The sequence below is a fragment of the Pelophylax lessonae genome, assembly GCF_965119305.1.
Source record: "Pelophylax lessonae genome assembly, chromosome: 2".
Lineage (NCBI taxonomy): Eukaryota > Metazoa > Chordata > Amphibia > Anura > Ranidae > Pelophylax > Pelophylax lessonae.
Window position 1 is genome coordinate 192971980 of NC_138769.1, and position 18496 is coordinate 192990475.

The window sequence follows — 18496 nt, forward strand, 5'->3', positions numbered from 1 at the left end:
ACCGTGCAATTGTCATTTAAAATAACGCAGTGCCGAATCGCAAAAAATGGACTGGTCATTAAGGGGGTAAAACCTTCCGATCCAGAAGTGGTTGAATAAAGACCGTGGCTGGGTGGAACTGCAGCTCCATGTCTGAATGGATACACAGAGCTCCAGCTCAGCTCGGGTTGCCCCAAAGCAAGCTGCTTGCTGTGGGGGCATTCAACTGGAGGGAGGGGCACGGAGCATCGAAGAGGGACCTGAGAAGAGGAGAATCCGGGCTGCCCTGTTCAAAACCAACTGCACAGAGGAGGTAAGTATAACGTGTTTGTTATTTAAAAAAAGAAAAAAAAAAAAAAGAATTTACAATCACTTTAATAGCCATCAATATCAGGATCATTTTTTATTGACCACAAAGCTAAGGGGAACTTCTCCACTGACTACCAATGTAAAATATCACATTTACTGAACAGAATAGGAATTTCCTAGTTCCTATAATTCCTTTAAATAATATGCCAATATGGTGACCTTATCCTGCTTGTGAAGGGGGCCATCTCTGTGTACAGAAAGTTCTGCAACAGCACTGACATTTACAAAGGAAAAAAGTGTTTAAAATTGCCTGCAAATTATGTTTAAATCCCAGCTTCTTAAAAAAAATAGAAAAAAAGCTCATAGACCCCTACAAGGATCTGCTATGTATTTTGAGGGGCTGGATGTGTGTGTTGTTTTTTATTTTAGATTATAGATAATATATAAAAAAATAGATTTTTTTGCTGTAGCATGTTATACAGAAAGAATCAGGGGCGTAACTACAGGGGTTGCAATGCTTGCAATTGCAATGTGCGGCTCCCCTGTAGCTGCAGGAGGAAAATGGAGGAGATTGGTTCCTCTGTGTGCTGCCCCCGCCACTCCTCCTGTCCAGTTCATTTGTGTTCTGCTGTCTCTGGACCCTGTGTGCCCCCCTGGTGCCCCCCCCCCCCACTGTGCTCCCTCCCCTCTCTTGCTGGCTGCTGCAGGGGATGTGTCACAATAGAGAACCAGGAAGGGTTCAGTAAATATGTAATTTACCAGCTCCTTCCTTTTCAGAATGGACAGAGTCATAGTCAGTGACATTGTAAAAAAATTAAATAAAATGATAAAAAATAATACAATTAAAATACCAAAAAATAAAAACTACTGGCACCAGTGGGGGAACTTCCAGGATCGCAAAGGTTACACTTGCAACCAGGCCTTGGCATTCCACCACCATGGGGAGGCCCCAAGATGGCAGTAAGGGGGCCCACTGCAGAACTTGCGAAAGGGTCCCACTGTGGGACCATAATAAAGGGCCCCGCAATGAGAGTAAAGGGCCCCAGGATCAGTGGGAAGAACTCCAGGCTTAAAGGGAAGGGCCCTGTCCAGGGGTCTGGGGGGCCCTTCATGGTTTCTTGCACAGGAGATTAAGATAAACCTGGGAAGTGAGTGGGATCGTCAGACCCTGCTGAATCAGTGGGTCTGAAATCAAGTTAACATTACCTAAACGGTTAATATAATCGAGAACCTCAGGCAACCAGAGAAGATACTCTAAAGCAAAAATGTGAGAGGGAAAGAACCATCTCGGAAAGGTTGCACAGACCGGGCTCACAAGGTTAAAGGTGCATCAAAATTCTTTATTAACCTTCCTAGCGGTATTCCCGAGTGTGACTAAGGGTAAGATTTTAGAGCCAAAAGCGGTAACCCCGAGTCACACTCGGGGTAGCGCTAGGAAGATCGCTGGATCCTGGTAGAGGTTTTACTTACCTTTTCTCCGGGATCCAGCGAAGACTGTGAGCGGTATGCGGCGGCGGAGCTCTCTCCCGATCATCTGCGAGCCCCGGCTTCCGTCTCCGGTGACGTGACGTCAGCCGGGGGTGGAACCAGCGGCAAATTCGAATGTAAAACACACCAAACACACTGATACCGTTCAAAATAAAAAAAAAATCACATTACATTGCCCCCCAGTGCCCTTTCCTGCAGTTTTACTGTACTTTTTATGTAAATATATATATATATATATATATATATATATATATATATATATATATATATATATATATATGTACAGTATATATATATATATATGTACAGTATATATATATATATATATATATATATATATATATATATATATATATATATATACATATATATATATATATATATATGTATATATATATATATATATATACTGTACATATATATATATATATATATACACACGTATATATTTATATATATATATATATATATATATATACACACGTATATATATATATATATATATATATATACATAATTCTTGTGAATGAGCAGCCCAAACCAACTGTATACATATTATATATATATATATATATATATATATATATATATATATATATATACGTATATATATATATATAATATATGTATACATATATATATATATATATATATATATATATATATATATATATATATATATATATATATATATATATATATATATATATATATATATATATATATATATATATATATATGTATACAGTTGGTTTGGGCTGCTCATTCACAAGAATTACATGCAAAATAATGGTACCGCTTTCAGCACCTAAAATCCAAAAGAATCATACCGCCAGGGAGGTTAAGGTGGTGAAATGCAAAAAAACACACTGAATACAAAAATAGAATAAAACAACTATACACATATGCGTATGTCATCCATGGTGTAGTGAGGACCCTGGAGACCTGTGTGGGTAGAAATTGCTGTAGGTCAGCACTACCCAGACCAATGCTCCACCCACCCTGTTGACCCTGTTGGCACGGACGCAAAAGGTTGGGAGTGATCTGTTTCCAGGAACCTGCGATCACTTCATCCAGCCTGAGAAGCCCTAGTATGCCTGGATGAGAACCGTGTCTCAGTAGCTAGCTGGAGAAAATGTCAGAATGCTTTAGCTATGGGTTAAAAAAATGGCAGATATCTGTGTGGACAAATTTCCGCTCAGATTACTAAAAATGAAAAAGTATGTTGAGAGCATCACAGTTCATGAATGTAGAATGTCCAAATCACAAAGACAGGACAAAGTTGGTGCATTTAATAACCTGTACGTTGGAGCTCATAAACATCATTTTTTGTTGCGTGTTTCATGATGGATTTGCTCAGCAACACTGTGATGTTGGCAACCATCAGGTCAACCAATAGATGATCAGTGGCGGAGGGGAGAGGTGGTGGGGAGAAAAACACAGCATGGAATCAACAAGGAACAGTTCCACTTATGGGACCATGGATCCTGCTGGATGGGATGGATCGTGACACCAATGGCTTTGTGATGGAGGGTAAGGGGACTAATGGCAGACAAAGCACCAGTCAGTGGTGGCCAAACAGCTGTCCCGTTAAAAGGTTGGTAAAAGTTTCTTACCGGTAACTCCTCCTCATAGCCCGAAAACAGTCTGCTCCGGTGTCACTGATCCCGCTTATGGCCGCTCTTTCCGCAGATCTCTGGCTGGTATCCCCCTTGTTGGTGAAGACATACTGTGATGTCCTTCACATTGGTTTCAAGCTGGATCTCCCATCTCGTATCTGTCGCTGTAATGGATATGGTCCCAAAACCCGGAAGTAAGCCTCTCCGCCTCTCTCCGTTTGAACGTAGCGTGATAGGCTACGGTGTCCTATTGAGTCCACACAAGTACGAGGGACATGTTACAGGGCTGGTGGAGCACTGGCGTATGACGTTGACGCGTTTCGCGTGCTGACGCACGCTTCTTCAGAACGTCGTGGCGCTGTGTGATCACTGTTAAAATAGCCAAGATGTTAGGTTAATTGAATGGAATTTATCATGGCTCCAGTCAGTGCCATGTCTGAGGCCATCTAGTGGTATGAACAGGGTATTACCCGCTCATAATAGTAGTTCCAGTCGGCATAAAGCACAGGTATAGTAGCAATTAAAAATTAGAAACTGACTTCTATTTCTTGCACAGGAGCCCTGAAGGTTCTAGTTACGCCTCTGGAAAGAATGAAAAACGTTGCACAATGGATTTTAAGGGGGTACCTAAATCAAAAAAAGCAAAAAAAAAAAGGGGGGGGCATTAGTTCCCCTTGAAAAATCATACCAGACTCTTAATTCAAGCATGGCCATACCAGGCCACATGCCTTCAACACAAGGGGGTTGCCATGTTGATGAGGACAACGGGTCTGTTCTACACAGTGGTAGTCAATAGTTGAGGGGGGCTTTGGGTGGGAAGATTATTGGAATTTGAAAGCTTGATTTAAATTTAAGGGGCTCCCAGATACCCCTACTCATTCAAAAAAAAAAAAAAACAGTCATCTAGTCCTTTATTTAAAAAAATAAATAAATAAATAAATAAATCCCAAAAAAAACCTTATTCTAAATCCCTTGTTAATCACATTTCCCACTGCCCATCAACTAAAAAATAAAAAACGAATGACCTGGTGCATACATCCGATCTTGATGCTACCCATAGCTGACTGACAGCTTCTCAAGCAAGCACCCACTGCTTCCGTAAGCCAACCATAGGTGGTTCAAATTGTGGCTTGTTCAGCAGGGACCAGTTAAGGATCAAACCAACCATGGGCAAGCTGATTGTACCCACGTGAACTAATTAAATGATTTAGGTACAACCAGCATGTTGTACTTTTATATGCAATTTTTGCAAGCATCTATAGCTGCTATCAATAATTGCTGTGCTCTCTCGGCAGGGACAGTTGATGGGGAAATTGGGCAATTTTCTTTCCTCCAAGCCATCTATGGCCTGCCTTAGCAAGCATTTAGCTGGAAGTTGTCACTTACATTCAGGCAATCATCCAGAGATTACCCTGCTTGTGATAATACATTTATCCAGATGGGGTATGAGTGGGGGAGGCACAAGAAAGATGGCTTAGAGTAGCAAACTAAAATTCACTCTAGTTGACTGCTAAGAGGGCACCACACACACCACCACAGTAAGAGGTAATTTCACAAATGACCATCTCTTGCATTTTAATGTGATTATTTTATTTTATTTTTTTTGAGGGGGGGGGGGGGGTTCACTGTCATAAAGACCTCTGGGTTAACTCTGACTAAAAAATTAGACCTAACTTGTCACTGTAGGAACTGTACACAAATAAACAAACCTAATTGCAAGTGTACAATGAACATACACATTAATACATAGATTTACTGTAATTACATGTTAACATTTTTTAAAAATGCTTGTTTGGAAAGATGATTACTATATACTTTTTTATTCAAAGCCTTTACAATATATCTTATATACTGTATTATATTGATTTTCAAAATAATAAATGTTTAACATATTATTTGTACAGTACTGTATCTAATACTATTAAATTGATGGCTTTAAAGAAAACATATTTAATATATTGTTTTCCTTTACAACTGTTTGGAAAATCAATAATGTTTAAGTTATAATAAAAAGCTATTGATTGGTAATTGTCTCAAGTGAATGGCTTAGTCTAACTGTGTAGCAATTGAGAAAAAGATTCTGAAATTACCATGTTTAAACATGGTTATCTGTATCTTACTCTGCTGGTGAACAATAATCCAAAATTACTTAATAAACATTGTCCCTCTGTCTAGTAGTAAATTACCCTGCATTTATCATTACAATGGCATTAGTGACAAGTAAATTGTAATCTTTTTTCTATAAGTTGCTGAATTTTTTCACATCTCTTTGTTAAATTTGCATTATTTAGTAAACAGTGGGATGTGGAAAATGATTCCATGATAATAAAAACTCAAATTTTCAGCTTTGGCTTCTCCAATACCCCCCTTCCCCCAACTTAAGGTCCAGTTCTGCTTTTTTTGTACTTCCCTTTTCATTTGCTTGGAGGTGAGTTTTAAACAAATTTGTGCTTTGCCCATTTAGGGGAATAAAACAGGTTTGCTTTATTTGCCCATTTCCAGCAGCTTACACTTATCTTTCCTTTGACCTCCCTTTCTCTCTTTTCAGTTTTAGGAACCGAAGGAAATACATGAAACTAGGGATCGACTGATTATCGGCAAAGCCGATATATCGAGGTCCGATCTGCACTTTCCCCAATATATCGGAATCGGCCCTTGAGTTTACCGATATTGCCGATATTTTGGGAAAGTGCTGTACTGGAGGGATGCCTGCTGCTAGAGGCATCACCCCGGTACCGGCGTCCATAGCCGACGGTAGGCTGTCTTGTAATGACAATCGATGCGGCTCAGAAGCCGCTCGGCTGTCATCACAAGTAGCGGAAGGGGACGTCCCCCCCCTCCCGCCACCTTCCACGGCTCGCCTGGGTCTCCCGTCTCACCAGGAGACCCCGGCATCCCACCTGCATGGCCTCAAAGAGAAGACCCGATCAAAGCTTCATCGGCTCTGATCGTTTCTCCATGTAACAACCCAGAAGTGATGTCATGACATCACTTCCGGGTACGCTGCACCAAATTTAAACAAAAATGACAGCATTCAAAACAGCAAAACTTGGTGTTTTAAATGCTTTTAAGTGAAGAGGAGGGGTTTAGGGGTCTTTTAGACCCCCCAGATCCCTCCACAACAGTACTTGTGTAAAAAAAAAAAAAAATTAAATGTCTGAAAATATCAGCAGATATTGGCCGATACTGATATGCGATGACCAAAATATCGGTATAGGCAATAGAAAAAAACGATATCGGTTGATCACTACATGAAAAATTTGAGTATTACAGAGCATGTAACTCGCTATGGTACTGGACAAACCATTCTTCACACATGGGGAGCCCCTAGCCCTGTGTAAGATCACTCCAGTGGTTCATAGCTTACATAGGACATCAGGGCTTATTTTTCTTCTGATGGCTGAATTGAGCAATGTGGGTGGACATGGAAGGTAAGTGTCCTGCTTTGGTAAAACACTGCTCACTTTAAACTTTGAACTCACCAAATACATGTTTCCTACTTATAGTTGGGTGGATCTTTTGATGAAATAGAGGCTGAATTTCTACTGAGCTAAATAGATAACATGCTTTGTTTTTAATTAATGAATACTATGAAAAAATCCTGAGTTTTTTTTTAATTTCTCTCACACGTCATTGATATTCAAAGTGAACACAGGTTCACGTTATTTACTATCATTCAGTGAGCAGCCAACTCTTCTAGAAAACCAACCACAAAATGTGTAGTATCAATTTCTACAGCATCTACTACTATAATCTAGATGAAAAGCAAAACAGCTGTATTTGTTTTAAGCATAAAGACAGAATACTTTATACAGCCACCTAAAAATTCTTAAATCTGCACAATAGCTGAAAACTATTTTAAAAATAAGTTGTGCTTGCTTCTGAAAGGCTAATATTTCTGGTTCATTTAGTTTGGTTACTCCCTTGTTCATATGTTGATGTTGCTTACCCATAACTTGTTTGTAAATCATTATAGTAAAATTGCAGTGACATTGAAATTTTCCAGCCAAGGGCATTTTATCAGATGCTACTATTTTGCCTGAAAGATGCCCTCTGTGATTGGCTCAGTGCTACAAAGTCAACTTCATTTAGAACAAATTTAGACTATCCAGGCAATGCAAGAAGCAGCCAAAGGAAACAGATTAGTCTTTGAATAACCCCTTATCTAACATGTTTGGCTTTCATCTGTCTATAGCAATTAAAATGTATAAGATTAATATGTAACAGTCAGTCATAATATGACAGCTCAGTGAATAAGATGAACATTACTCAAGTAAATGGAATTTTACCATAACTGCAAAATGAAAAAAACATTTTAGTAGGAATATAATCTAAAAACAAGAAATAATATGACAACTGTTTGTGCAGTTTAATTCTTTCATTTTCAGGGATAACTGAAACCACTGTCTTAATTTTGCAGTTTTATTTCAGTTTATGTTAACTGGATCTGTTTTTGTATACCAAAATTATTTTTACACATATTACTGTGGTGATTTGCTTTAATAAATACAGCAATGTCGCAAAAAAATATATATAAATCCTGTTGATTGTGTTAAGCAAGGGCTATGTTCATATGGACGCTTAAAAGATGTGCTTAGTGCATAGGCGGCACTGATGAGGCAGCACTGATGGGGTAGCACCGATGAGGAGGCATGGATAAGCACTGATTTACAGCACTGACGAGCACTGATAGGTGGCATGCGATGGGCAATGATAGGCGGCACTGATGGGCACTGATAGGTGGCACTGATGGGCTCTACTAATGGCAGCACGGATGGGTGGCACTGATGAGAGCAGGTGGGTAGGAATTGGTTAAATTGGCACCTACAGAAAATTTAGGGTACTGAAGTATGTTGCCATTTCAAGGATGCACACCATTTTAGGGCTTGATATGTTGGATATCTATTTACTTGGCACAACCTCATCTTTTATTTTTCACCAAAAATTGGGTAAAACATTGTGTTCGTGTACCCTAAAATTCGTTTTAACATTTAGTTTGATGAAAACACTGTGCTTATATTGTGTGGCATAAAAATTTGAACTACCAACATTTTATTCCTCAAAGTATTTTTTAGAAAATATATACTGTTTTGGGGGATTTAATATTTTTCAGGCCTAAAATGATGATCTTTTATATAATTTTGCAAAAAAAAATCAAAAAAAGGCTCTAGCGATGAAAGGGCTAAGTATTTTGTAACGTTAATTAACATTTCTAACTGGAGATTATTTTTGGGAGTTAAATCTTTGGGTTTAGTTTTGCTTTATTGCTACTGTGTTAGTGTCCTAATGTGATTCAAATATCTTAGATGTGCAAGACTAACTGGAGCTTCGAATGAGTATAGCAACATCATAACATTCTCTCTCATCAGGCTTCTACTAATTTACAGTTTGTTTTTAATACAAGTTTTGCAGTACATATATTTTATGTAATGTAATATCACTACCTCATGCTAATATCTAGCGTGTGAAATTGCTATATACAAGAAGCAAAACGTGTGATGAAAGCGTAGGCTTCAAGATTTCTTATTCTGCTTTTACAGTGAGTTATATCTGACCCTGTAAGGTGTCTCTGAGTAAACTACTGTTAATTAAACCCTGAGTTTAATGAGTCAAGAACATTGGTTGGGTTTATTAACTCATGGAGTTTCACTAGATACCTTTGCAGTGAAGAGTGATAACACAGATTTAAACATAAGATACCTTAATACTCTTTAGTTATCTATTAGAATTTTCTTAATCAAATGTAAAGGAACAACTTTTCCTCTTGTTTTGATTAAATTTACTCCAATATCTGTATTCTGCAGCTGGATGGAAAGAGTAGACAAACATTTGCTGTTTTTATTTTGTTAACTGAATACATATTTTGTGTCATTTAGGCATTCTGAAAAAAATAATTTGTGGCTTAAATAGTAGAAATTGTTTTTTTTTTTTACATTCTTCTAAAAAAGTTTTTTATATATATATGGCACTGATGGGCACTAAAAGGTGGCAACTATGGGCAATGATAGGTGGCATTGATGGGCACAGGCTGTTGTCACTGATGGGCACTGTTGGGGCTGCATGGTAATCAGGGCACTGATGATCAGTGCCCTGATTACCTTTACAAGTCTTCTCTGTGAGAAGATGTTGCTTATCAGCTCTCCTCACCTCACACTCTGTCATTGTGAGAGAGGAAATGCCGATAAATGGCACTTACTTGTTTACACGTGATCGGCTGTGATTGAACGCAGCTAATCACATGGTGAATTTGTAGCCTAAATATTAGAAATTGTTTTTTTTTTCACATTCTTCTAATAAAACTTTTATATGTAGAGGTACAGATATTCCAGGTTTTTTTTAAAATTAGTAAATATACAATGCTATGCAATATACAGTATATTAAGTTAATGTACTGTATTTATTGATTAAAAGTATACATGTAGGCTTAAAGCCGACCTTCGGTTTTTTTTGTTTATCTTTCCATTCATTAAATCTTCTGCCCTTGTTTTAAAATTGCATAGTAAAACATTTTTTTTTTTTCGGCCAGTAAATACCTTATGCAGCCCACTTCCTCTTTCTTGTCTGGTAATTAGCGTAGGCTAATGACATCATGCACATCTCTCTCCCTCTCGTGAAAGTTTGCCAGCAAGGGAGGGAGGGATAAGTCATAAGAAAACTGGGGGCTGGGTAAGGGCTGAGATAACAGGAGACTGCAGAGATCCATAAGTATTCATCAAGAGAGTAGAAATGAGCAGGCAAGCAGTGGTGTGAGTGTGTCTGGCTGTATATATGTGGGTGTGTCTGTATATATGTGCGCGTGTATATATGTGTATGTGTATCTGTGTGTCTCTGTGTGTCTGTGTAAATCCAGGAAGTGAACAGGCAGCAGCTTCAGCTGCCCACAGTTAAAATAGCTGCATTCAGACTTAGTAAAGGGAGATTTCTGCAGCATATTTGGCAAGTACAGAATCACAGAATATATGAAATAATATGCAAAGTGGTTGGAGGGAAGCTTCAGAATGGCAAATATGTTTTTATTACAAATGATGTAAGCAGAATGCAGTTCCTTTTTAACCGCTTCCATACAGAGCAGTTAGACCCCCTTCCTGCCCAGACCAATTTTCAGCTTTCAGCACTCTCACACTTTGAATGACAATTGCTCAGTCATGCTACACTGTAACCAAACAAAATTTTTATCATTTTTTTCACACAAATAGAGCTTACTTTTGGTGGTATTTGATCACAACTGGGGTTTTTTTTTTCATGATATAAGCAAAAAAAGAGCAAAAAATTTGCAAAAAAAACACTTTTTTTTAGTTTCTATTATAAAATTTTGCAAAAAAATTTATTTTTCTTCATACATTTGGGCCAAAATTTATACTGCTACATATCTCTGGTAAAATTAACCCAAATTAGTGTATATTATTTAGTCTGTGTGAAAGTTATTGAGTCTAGAAGCTATGGTACCAATTACTGAAAATTGATCACACCAGATGTACTGATGGCCTATCTCCTTTCTTGAGGCCCTGAAATGTCAGGACAGTACAAATACCCCCCAAATGACCCCTTTTTGTAAAGTAGACAGTCCAAGGTATTTAGTAAGAGGCATGGTGAGTTTTTTGAAATTATAATTTTTTCCCACAATTCTTGGGAAAATGAAGAAAACATTTTTTTTTCTTTTTTTTTCCCAAAACGTTGTCAATTTATAAGCTATTTCTAACACATAGCATGTACACAGCAAAAATGACACCCCAAAATTCATTCTGCTACTCCTTCTGAGTATGGTGATACCACATGTGTGAGACTTTTACACAGCCTGGCCACAAAAAGAGACTCCACGTCCAAGTAGCACCATAAGGCGTTTTAGGAGCATAAATACACATAAAACTTTCTTACTACCTATCACACTTTTCAAGGCCCTAGAGCACCAATACAATGGAAAAGTCCACAAAATGACCCCATTTTGGAAAGCAAACACTCCAACGTATATTCTATGAGGCATTATGGGTCCTTTGAACATGTCATTTTTTTCCACAAGTTTTTGGAAAATGTGGGAAAAAAATAAAAACTTTTTTTTTTTACACAAAGTTGTCAATTTATAGGATATTCCTAACACATAGCATGTACATAGCAAAAATGACAACCCAAAATACATTCTGCCACTCCTCCTGAGTATGGCAATACCACATGTGTGAGACTTTTTCACAGCCTAGCCATATAGAGGGGCCTAAACATCCAAGGAGCATCATCATGCATCCTAGCCACTTGCCTAGGCCTATTTTTGACATTTGGTGTTTACAAGCTAAAATCAGTTGTTTTTGCTAGAAAACTACTTAGAACCCCAAAACATTATATATTTTTTTTTAGCAGAGACCCTAGAGAATAAAATGGAGATTATTGCAATATTTTTTATCACACCGTATTTGCGCAGCGGTCTTCCAAACGCAATTTTTTGGGAAAAAAATCACTTTTTTTAATTAAAAAATAAGAAACCAGTAAAGTTAGCCCAATTGTTTTCCATAATGTGAAAGATAATGTTACGCCGAGTAAATAGATACCCAACATGTCATGCTTCAAAATTGCGCACGCTCACAGAATGGTGACAAAGTTTGGTACTTAAAAATCCCCATAGGCGACATTTTAAAAATTTCTACAGGTTGCTATCTTAGAGTTACAGAGGAGGTCTATGGCTCAAATTATTGCTCTTGCTCTAACGATCGCGACGATACCTCACATGTGTAGTTTGAACACTGTTTACATATGTGGGCGGGGTTTCCGTATGCGTTCGCTTCTGCGCGCGAGCTCGCGGGGACACGGCGCTTTAATTTTTTTTTTTTTTTTTTTTACTATTTATTTTATTTATTATTTTTTATTTTTACACTGTTTTTAAAAAAAAAAAATTGATCATTTTTATTTCTATTACAAGAAATGTAAACATTACTTGTAATAGAAAAAGGCACGACAGGACCTCTTTTTTGTGAGATCTGGGGTCAAAAAGTCCTCAGATCTCACAAGTACACTAAAAGATAGAAAAAATAAAAAAAAAAAATAAAAAAAAATTAAATAAAATGAAAAAAAAAAAGGGACCTTTAAACTGGTTGCTAGGCAACGACGTTTGCCGTAGCTCCGGTCCTCCAAGACCATAGAGTCGAGTGAGGGCAAGCTTGCCCTCACTCGACATCCTGTCTGTGAGGATCTGGGACCGGATCGTTTTCCCCGCTGCCGGCGGGTCCGGTAAGCGGGGAAAAGGACCAGAATGCAGCGGGAGGGGGGGGGGGCACCTCTTCCGCCACCCCGGAAGGGTGATCCCGCGGCGAATCCGCCGCTGGGACCACCCTTATCAGAAAGCCAACCGTCCACCGTTTAAAAAAATACCAGGGTTATGGCAGCTATCTGCTGCCATAACACCGGTATTTAGGTTTAAACGGACGACGTATGTTAACCTTTTTGGACTTAGACATGGTGGCTGTATGAAGGGTGACAGGTACTCGGCTACTTTGCTGGGCAGGTGACAGGTACTCTGGTACTGATGAACAAGTGGCAGGTACTCGAGTACTCCGATAGGCAGGTGACAGGTACTCTTATGGGCATGTGACAGGCAGGTGATAGGTACTGATGAGTAGTACTGATACTGATAGGTGATACTGATACTGTACTGATGGGTACGGATGATCAGTACTGATACTAATAGGTGATAGGTACTGATGGGTACTGTTGAGTACTGATGAGTAGTGATGGGTAATGATGAGCAGGTGGCAAGTACTCGGGTACTTCAGGTGTCAGGTACTCTGATGAGCAGGTGGAAGGTACTCGGGTACTCTGTTGGGTAGGTGACAGGTACTTGGGTACTCTGATGGGTAGGTGACAGGTACTCGGGTACTCCGATGACGGGTACTCGGGTACTCCGGTGACGGGTACTCAAAGTACCTGAGTACCTGTCATCAGAGTACCCGAGTACTCGTCATCAGCGTACCCGAGTACCCGTCATCAGCGTACCCGAGTACCCGTCATCAGAGTACCCGAGTACCTGTCATCAGAGTACCCATCATCAGAGTACCCGAGTACCCATCATCAGAGTACCCGAGTACCTGTCACCAGCCCATCAGAGTACCCGAGTACCTGTCATCAGAGTACCCGAGTACCTGTCATCAGAGTACCCGAGTACCTGTCATCAGAGTACCCGAGTACCTGTCATCAGAGTACCCGAGTACCCATCATCAGAGTACCCGAGTACCTGTCACCAGCCCATCAGAGTACCTGTCATCAGCCCATCAGAGTACCCGAGTACCTGTCATCAGAGTACCTGATGGGCTGGTGACAGGTACTCGGGTACTTTGATGGGCTAGTGACAGGTGCTCTTTATTGGGGGGGGGCAATCAGTGTGTTTGGGGTGCACTATGATTGGTAACTAGCTGTTACCACAATCTCCTCCTCACACAGGATCAGTGTGTGAGGAGGAGAACACGGTGACAGCTAGTTACCGTGTTCTCTGATGACATTTGTGACCGGCTGTGATTGGACACAGCCGGTCACGTGGTAAAGAGCCAATTTCATTGGCTCTTTACCTAGATCGGGGATGGGCTCTGTCCGAGGGACGAGCCTCGTCCCCGATCGCCGCGCTGCGCGCCCCCGGGGGCGCGCATTAAGGAAGGAACGAGCGGCTCGCGCTGGAGCCGCTCATGTGATCGGCTGTGATTGACACAGCCGATCACGTGGTAAACAGCCAATTTCATTGGCTGTTTACCTTGATCGGGGTTGGGCTCAGTCCGAAGGACGAGCCTCATCCCTGATCGCCGCACTGCGCGCCCCCGGGGGCGCGCAGTAGCGGGGAGATCCGGGCGCCGTCATATGACGTCCGCCCGGATCGAGAAAGGATTTGTGCCGACGTCATTTTACATGACGCGGTACGGAAGGGGTTAAACTACCCCAGTGTCCTATCCACATAGACAATTTTAGATATTTTAGATATAATTCAATCATTGTAGATATAATGCATAACCTGTATTTACATAACCCAGCTCTATAGTATGCTCCAGCATGTACTTGCACCCTGCAAAGTTTACCACTTGTGCTCTGGAAGGTTCTACCCCCTTCATGGTCAGGGAATTTATTGCTATTCAGCACTTCACTATTCTAACTGGTAATTGTGCGGTCATGCAATACTGGGCACAAATTAAATTTTTTTTCACAAAAATAGAGCTATCTTTTGGTGATATTTGTTAACCCCTTGGTTGTTGTTTTTATTAAAAAAAAACATTGTTTTCAACATTCTGTCATAAAACAGATCCAATAAAATATAATTCCATCATAAATTCAGGCAAAAATATGTTCTGCAAAAAGTGTTTGATAAAAAAAAATCCAATAAGTGTATATTAATTGGTTTATGTGAAAGTTATAGTGTCTGGAAACTATGGTATATATATATATATATATATATATATATATATATATATATATATATATATATATTAGAAAAATTATCAATTCTGATGTTCTGACAGCCCTAAAATGCCAGGACAGTACAAATGTCCCCCCAAATTACCCTTTTTTGGAAAGTAGACACTCAGAGGCATTTAGTAAAAGGCATGGTGACATTTTTAAAGTTGTTTTTTTGTCAGAATTCTTTTGAATTTGAAGACATTTTATAAAAAATGTTTTTCACATTTCTTTTTTTTTTACATACTGCCACCAGTACAGTACAGCATTTTATTATTTTTTTTTTCTTTTTTTTTACTCTCTTTATTCAGAGTAGTTCAGTGTCACCAAAGTAACACTGTACTACTCATGGGGGAAAGGGACTTTTTTTTTTTTTTTGAAGAATGAAGATCATTGCAACTGAAACGTTTCAACTGGCATGGATGGGTTTACCATTGATCACAGCTGTGATCACTAGATTGAATAGAATTGGTATACTATAAGTATACTCCCTAATATAATCTTGCTGCTACTTTCTTTACATTTTTTCTTTACATTTACTAAATACGACATATTTACTGTCAACACTTTATAGGCTTATTGTCCTTAGTAAATTACCTTTTGCCAAAAATTATAATTTATTTGTAGCACCCTCCTAGTCAGGCTCTAGATAGGTAGTATAATTTTGATTCTGGATGCTTATTAGCAGACTTACAGGCTAAAGTTAAGTGCCTCCTGCTTATCAGGGAGCAGGATTTACAGTTAGGCCTGTTGCATGTGTCCAGGTGTGATTCATTTGGTCTGAGGGAGTGTCCCCACTGTATCCAATAGGGGAGCCTGTTGGTCAGTGGAGGAAATCCAGCCAGTGACACACAGGCTTTTGTCACTACCTCAGTGGGCTGGCACAAGAGTGGTGCATCCTGGGATAGGTGATAAAAGCCAGAGGCACATGTGACAGGATGTCTTTGGGCGGGAAGCCAGGTCCCAGGAGGAGGGTAACAGTTGTCTCTCCTCCTGCTGCTGAGGAAGGTGGTCACAGGCGGTCGGCCTTGTGGACCAGAAGTGTGGTGCTGAGCCAGGAGGTCCTGTGTATGCTGACAAGGGAGTTGGAGGCACAGCGACCCAGGGAAAAACAGTGTCCATAAGTATCGGGAAGCTTGCCGGAGGTCTGCTCAGGAAGGGGACCACTCCTGTAGCATGTCAGTGGACAGAAGGTCAGTGCACACAGTCAGTGAGAAAGAGGGGGCCAAGTTAGACCCTGAAGAGTAATCTAAGTTAGAGTCCATATTCTTTATCTTTATTTCAGTGGCAAGGTAAAGCAGCGGCCTTGCCACAACAGTCAGTTGTTCTCAGAAATTGTGCATAGTTCAAGTTGGAGTATCCCACTCATCCCTTCTCCCATCCAAGTTCCAAATAAAACACAAAAAAACAAATCCCCTGGACTGTTCAATGTCTGAGCCAAGAACTTTCAAATGCCATTTTGCCTGCTATCGGTTGCTGATATTTACAAAGGGGACCCGCAAGGTGTAATTCTCAGCAGCTCCCTAAGGGGCAGTGCTACATATTCATTGCCTTATAAAAACGCATCTTTCAATTGCATTTCACCTGCCTGTTCCTAGATGTTTATTCAGGTTGAAAGTTGGATGACTTTTGTGAAAACTTACCTAGTCCACTTTATGTTTAGTGTTTGAGTAGAGTTTAAAAACTGGGCCAATGCCTTTCTATAACATAGAAATTAAAGAGTGACCTTGCCAATATAAGGCTAAAACTAAAGTAACAAAAGCCCAGCCTTTAAAAATAAAAAAATAAAATATATTTTTATGCTTACATTCACAGTGGCCTGTGTGTTAAACTCCACAGCTTTGCTGAGCTGTGGTCACTGTAGGTATCCAACACTTGTTTCAAATTACCAACTCCCCTATTGGCTCCTAGATCACTGCATGATGTACAAGTTAGTGAAAGAAAACACAGTGAGCAGTAGGGGCTTGTATTTGATACACCAAGAAGTGTTGGATATCTGTAGTAGTCATAGAAAATCAACATGGGGGATTTTTAATGCATGAGCCAGCAGGGATAACCGAGACAGAAATAATTGTTGGGGGTGTGGCTTGACCGTTGATCAGGAAGGCTACTTAACTGGGTAGCTCCTGAAGATTGGGGAACATTATTTGCCTTTTCGGAGAGCCATGCAGCTTCTGTGACCTTGGAGAAGATAGGATGCAGTCAGGGCCGGCCTTAGGTGTTCAGGCGCCCTGTGCGAGCTAATCCTGTGGCGCCCCCCCCGCGCGCATTTTCTTGCACCTTTTTTGCACTTTATTTGACTTTTCTTTTTTATGATCACTAATAACTTAGCCCCCCTTACATCAGAGACCCCCCACACATCAGAGACCCCCCACACAAAGTCCCCCTTAATTTAGAGCCCCCACACAGAGCCCCCCTCACATCAGAGACCCACCTCACATCAGAGACCACCACACAGAGCCCCCCTCACATCAGAGACCCCCCACACAAAGCCCCCCTCACATCACAGACCCACCTCACATCAGAGACCCCCACACAAAGCCCCCCTCACATCAGAGACCCCCACACAGAGCCCCCCCACACAAAGCCCCCCTCACATCAGTGACCCCACACACAAATCCCCACTCACATCAGAGACCCCCCACACAAATCCCCCCCTCACATCAGAGATCCCCCACACAAATCCCCACTCACATCAGAGACCCCCCACACAAATCCCCTCTCACATCAGAGACCCCCCACACAAAGCCCCCTCACATCAGAGACCCCCCACACAAATCCCCCCTCACATCAGAGACCCCCAACACAAAGCCCCCTCACATCAGAGACCCCCCACACAAAGCCCCCCTCACATCAGAGACCCCCCACACAAAACCCCCCTCACATCAGAGACCCCACACACAGAGCCCCCTTTTATCAGAGACCCCCCACACAAAACCCCCCTCACATCAGAGACCCCACACACAGAGCCCCCTTTCATCAGAGACCCCCCACACAAAACCCCCCTCACATCAGAGACCCCACACACAGAGCCCCCTTTCATCAGAGACCCCCCACACAAAGCCCCCCTTACATCAGAGACCCCCCACACATCAGAGACCACCCACACAAAGCCCCCCTAACATCAGAGACCCCACACACAAAGCCCCCCTTACATCAGAGACCCCCCACACAAAGCCCCCCTTACATCAGAGATCCCCCACACATCAGAGACCCCCCACACAAAGCCCCCCTTACATCAGAGACCCCCCACACAAAGCCCCCTCACATCAGAGACCCCCCACACAAAACCCCCCTCACATCAGAGACCTCACACACAAAACCCCCCTCACATCAGAGACCCCCCACACAAAACCCCCCTCACATCAGAGACCCCACACACAAAACCCCCCTCACATCAGAGACCCCACACACAGAGCCCCCTTTCATCAGAGACCCCCCACACAAAGCCCATCTTACATCAGAGACCCCCTTACATCAGAGAGCCCCCTTACATCACAGAACCCCACAAAAAGCCCCCTTACATCAGAGCCCCCCCCCACATCAGAGAGCCCCCCTTACATCACAGACCCCCCCCACAAAAAGCCCCCTAACATCAGAGCCCCCCCCCACATCAGAGACAGCCCCCCACATCAGAGAGCCCCCCTCACACAGAGCCCCCCACATCAGAGATCCCCCTTACATTT